Raw genomic sequence first — 5,630 nt, 5'->3', positions numbered from 1 at the left:
CTGCAGTTAAGGGATGGTGATTACACTACTGCATTTTTTTTTTCTTAAGAGCATTTCAGTTTGCTTGGAATGGGAAATCAGATGTGTATGCTTACAGAAATGTTTCTGAGTGATCCTCAGTTTTGAATTTTCAGAATTTTCCACTGCTTTTTTCAATCAGTTGCTTTGCTAATGTGATGTGTAGCATTTCAGGACTTCAACAGCTTTTTTTAACACCATCTTGTGACATAGGCAAATTTACATTTAATCAAACTGCATTAACAAGTTCACATTTACAAACATTATACTTCACATATATTGCTATATATCATATACCCTAAACAACATGACATAAATTATTCAGTCCCTGCCTTTTCTTTTTTTGGACAAGAAACATCTTTATTAAACCACCACTTCATGATGTAGTCAAGCATACATGTATATAAATGAAAAACCACACCAGCACAATCCTACTTGCAACCATTTTAATTCATTAACCATACTGACACACTCCCAGTTGCAAACATTATATGTCACTTATCATCTACTCAATCATTTTCAGTCAAACATTACATATCTCATTGAAGTCCTGCTTTTTTTAAACCTCATTCCTCCTTGTATGCAGTTCCCATGATTCCCATTTTTCCTATGTAGTTTGCTCCTACCCTTTTCTAAAGATCTCAATTCCAGTTTTATCTCTGTTACTGTATTTACTACTTCCAGTACAATTGGTTTAGATCTTGATTTCCATTTTCTAGTAATTGCGTTTTTGGCAGTCACCATAATTGGACTAGGCAAGGCTTTACCAAGTTTAGGCAGTTTTGATTATGTATCATAGCTCAGGAAAATCATCTTCCTTCATCATACCAATCTGCCTACCCAGCATCTCAGACAGTACAGCCTGCAGGGAGTCATTTAAGTCTGCCAACTCATTCCAGTCCCAGAAAATATGTTCCCAATTACCTCTTTCTTCCCCTTCACTCCTCCAACATTTGCTGTCTATCTGAGGGAAAATTCTCTGGAGTCTACTTGGGGTATAAAAATATTGATGTACATATTTCCAAGCAAAAATCCTAAATCTTTTAGATTTTGTTGCATATTTGGGAGACATACACATATCCCCCCATTGTTTCTTTGTGAATTGCTTATCCAGTCTCTCTTCCCAATCCTTTATAACCTCTTCTGATTGATTCTTATAGCTATCATGCAATATTTTATATGTTCTATTAATTATTCTTTTTAATGGTAGCTTCTGTTCCAGATTCTACTAAAATCTCTACCAGTGCTGGTCTTTTGTTTAGGACCCCCTATTTCTTTCTCTTTGCCTATACTCTAATACTGATCCTTGATATGGAAGGTGATCTCTAACCTGCACTGCAAATTCTTGGCATCTTCCCATTCTGTTACCTTTTCCTAGTTATTTGCTCCCAATACATTGGTTCCTTTGCCAGTTTTCTCCAATAAATTTCAGCCACCCTCTTGCCTATTGTCTATACCCCTAGTTGCAGTCATTCCTATCGGTAGAATCTCCTTTCTCCATTCCAATCTTGGCTTAGTTCCTAGAATACTTTCCTCTATTTATGAATATAACATTCTGTATGATTATTGTTATTCTCCTTAAAGGTCTGCATCCAAAATACCAGTCTCTTTCTTTTTTGAGCTTCCCCCCATTTCATCATCATCCACTTTGAATTATAGTTTTCTGCTTGTGCTATGTATAGCAGTCTTAACTGTGTATCTCTGAAATACCCCTTCAAATCGGGTAATCCCAATCTGCCTTGTTCTATTGGAAGAATCATCTTATCCCACTTAACTCTTGACATCTTCCCCTTCCAGAGAAAATCCTTCATCTCTCTGTTAATTGCTATCCACAACTTCTCCTATGGTTGATAAAAATATGCCTGGCCTACTCATAAGACTTAAGGGACTAAAAACAGTTTAATTGCTTGCATCTTATTATCCATATCCATATAACAGTATATTTGATATTATAACATATATCATATAACATATAACCATATAACAGTAGCTTTGATTTTCTCAGTTTTTGTATTGTTTTTTATTCTCTTCCCACATATCCTTAGCTGCCACACGAGAATCTTTTTTATCCATACTCCTAAATGCAAATAGAACCGGCTTTATTTGACTAACCATGCAAATTATATCCTTAGTCCCTTATTTTCTTTCTCAGTGGTTCTAAATATAATGCAAATAACAAAGAGGAAAAGAGGACACCCCTGCCGTGTTCCTCTGCTCAAGCAGAAATTATTGGAGAGGACCCTACCCACTTTAATATTCACCTCCAATCCCTCATATATACTCCTAATCAAACTTATAATTTTATCAGGAAATGCAAATGCTTCCATTGCTCTGCTCATAAAGTCCCAGCTTACTCTGCCAAATGCTTTCTCTGCAGAAAGACCCACCAACAACAGTGGTATTTTCTTATATTCTGCTTCCCTCTGGATCATCAGTGTTCTGTTAATGTTGTCAAATGTTTTCCTCCCCTGCACAAAACCACATCAATCCATATCTATCAATTCTGGCATCATTTTTGCCATTCCTTTAGCCATTATAGACATAAACACTTCATAGTCATGGTTTAGTACTGAAATGGGGCTGTATGAAGCTGGTTCTGATGGATCTTTACCCTCTTTAGGTATTACATCGATCACTGCTTTCTTCCAGGATGTTGGTACATTTCCTCCTCTTAAAATACTGTTAAACAAAACCTTCCAGATCTTTAACAGTGTTTTCCCCTCTTAGCTTCTAAACTTCAACAGGAATACCATCTATTCATGGGGACTTTCCTGTAGATTGGTTATACATCACCATTTTAATCTCATCTCCTCCTGTCTTGTTAGTAATTGAGTCTCATCTGCTTGTAACATTGGCATATTTATTTCTTCCATAAACAATTCCATTTTTATCTTTTCTTGATTTCCATATATCTCCACTTTAAACAGACTTTCATAAAATTTTTGAAATATCTCTAATACCTCTACAGGATCTCTTGTTACCTTCATTGTTATAGGCTCCTTAAGCTTGGTGACAGCCCTTTCTACTTCTGTTACCTGAGTCATTGAACATTTAGTTGGGTTGACTCCTATGATTTCCCCAAATGTGGGAAACTCAATTGCATAATTTATGGTAGTGGTGGACTGCCATCATGTAGTTCCCTGAACTTAAGCTAACAAACAGATCTGCTTTTCTTCTAGCATGCCTAGCTCACACTCCTGTATATTTCTAACCAATGTTATACATACAATTCCCAAGTCCTAACTGAGAAGCAACCACTTAGTCTCATAGTAATGTTATTTACAATGCTTTTTCTCCAGACGCACTTCTTTTCTGTCTTTGTCACTATAAACACTCCTGTTGCTTTCCTTCCCATCTTTCTATCTGAAACTTCTCTCTCTTGAAACACACTTCTTTCCGTCTTTCTCTCTTGAACTCTCTCCCAAAGCATGCTTCTTCCTTTTCCTGTTTTTCTCTCTCTCTCATACTCTTTCTTGAAACACGCTTCTTCCTTTGTTTTCCATCTTTCTCCTCCCAGAACAAGCTTTTTCCTTTCCTTTTGTTTACTTTCAATGGACTTTAATTTGAGAACGAAGACAGCCAATATTGACATTTCTGAACTCCTGGAGACAGCCACACCTAGTCTAGAACTTGTTGAAAGGACAGACAAGGTACAGCAGGATTTTTTTTTTATTAAAAGACTTCCTAAAGAAAATTAATTGTGCTTAAAATCATTGCAAGAACAGTAAACTGTCCAAAAACATTATGGTCTGCTTAGGAAAGTTTTAGCAGATTAGTTATTTGGTACATCATTTAAATGTAGCTTTTACTAATTAATGCAAACATCTGTGCCTGTAGTTTATATTATATCTTGCATAACAAAGTTGGTTTTGACTTACAATCCTTTCTAAAATGCTGCAGTGGTTACAATATTTTTAGACACTGCTCGTAACTAAACTGAGTATTTGTTTTTTGTGATTTTTATATGACATCTACTTCCTTGCTTAGTGTGATACTTAAACTTAACTGAACTTCTCTGTTTCCACATAAGTCATTATTTCATTTTAAAGGACTAAATATTTATCCATGGCTGTTTTCACCTTCAGTGGGATACTTTCCAAGTTCATAACAGTGCATATGCCCACTATGCCATGGAAGGAGACTGTGGCTTCGAATAGGTAACCAATCATCTCTTCCAGGCAAACAGTGAAAATACTTATAGTGTCTGTATGTGTACTGTGTGCTGTACAGGAAATACCTGTTTCTACTGCCACATCCAGACTAACATCATCTGGAACTGAACGTATACTGCTGTCTTTCCACGTCAGACCTTTTTAAGGTAATCTTTCCACAACCACAAAACCCAGTGTCCCACTTCCTAGTCTCACCCCTGTACTCAGCTGACCAGACTGCGCCCACCCTTTTGCAAATTCTTGGATCCGCCACTGTGAAGGGTGTTGCAAGGGGGGGCCCATTATGCCCCAATGTATGCTAACATTATTCTCCTATATTGGGAAAACAAGTATGTATTCACTTCAGAGTTTAAGCAACATTGGAATTTTTATGGGCGATTTTTAGATGACATATGTCTTTTTTGGATGAGTACTGATAAACATTTTTAGAATTCTTTGAATATATCTCAAACACAACTAATTTTTTAAAATTTACATATCAACTTAACAATAAGGAGTTAAACTACCTTGATGCAAATATTTAAAGAATTTGTATTGGTTTTAATCTAAAATACACAGAAGATAGACATTCCCGAACTCTTATTTGCACTACACCAGTGCCCATCCCCCATATCAGAAAAGAGGGGAGATAAAAGGGCAACTGGTCCGGGCTAGCAGAATGACATCTGACGACCAGGACTTTCAAGGAGAATGTGAGTTTATATTAGAAATGTTTAAGGCTAGGGGGTACCTTTCAAACCTATTGAATGATGTACTGGCAGAGGTTATTGAGACTAGAACATCTAGATTTGCCCCTATATTGGGTAAAGATGACCTTTCTGAATATGAAAGGCAAGGCAAGAGTCTAGATGGGGCCTCCTATCAATCTGCTTTAACTATCACATATGATGGTGAAACTAACTTGGTTAAACAGGTTATAGAAAATGAGTGGAATAAATTTGCAGCTTTATCAGATTTAAATGGTATATTTGATAAACCACTCAAATGTGTATACAAAAAAGGGCGAAATATTAAAAATATTTTAGAAGGAGGTTCACACCACAACAATTATGGAATTTTCACCAGCAACAAAAGAGGTGCACACAAATGTGGAAAATGTACTCAATGTATCTACATATGGACTGTTGCTACTTTACATTTAAAAAGTAGAAACAAATATATAACAACCAGAGGGTATGCAAACTGTAATACCACAGGGGTGATATACATTGTTTTGTGTGGGGTATGTGACTCCTTCTATGTAGGCAAGACAGAAAGAAAGTTAAAACAAAGAATGTATGAACACAGATACGATTTAAGAAAGAAAAATGAGAACAATGCCCTCTATAAACATTCTCAGATATGTGAAAAAGCAGATTATCAATTTTTTGTGATAGAAGTGGTCCCTATAGACCCCAGGGATGGGCCATGGGAGACTAGACTCAAGTACAGGGAATTATA

General features: G+C 36.2%; 1 non-coding gene across 1 annotated transcript; it reads left to right on the top strand.

Annotated features, from left to right (window-relative positions):
- The first annotated feature begins 2,995 nt into the window (after nt 1–2,995).
- Nucleotides 2,996–3,161, top strand: LOC122805072. The gene has a single exon (XR_006365297.1). It is a non-coding gene; the product is annotated as a U1 spliceosomal RNA (small nuclear RNA).
- Nucleotides 3,162–5,630: the final 2,469 nt, after the last annotated feature.

This window comes from Protopterus annectens, chromosome 6.part0 (genome assembly GCF_019279795.1).
Source record: "Protopterus annectens isolate FY-2018-M chromosome 6.part0, PAN1.0, whole genome shotgun sequence".
NCBI lineage: Eukaryota > Metazoa > Chordata > Ceratodontiformes > Protopteridae > Protopterus > Protopterus annectens.
The sequence above is the reverse complement of the archived record's forward strand: the minus strand, read 5'-3'. Positions and strand labels throughout refer to the sequence as shown.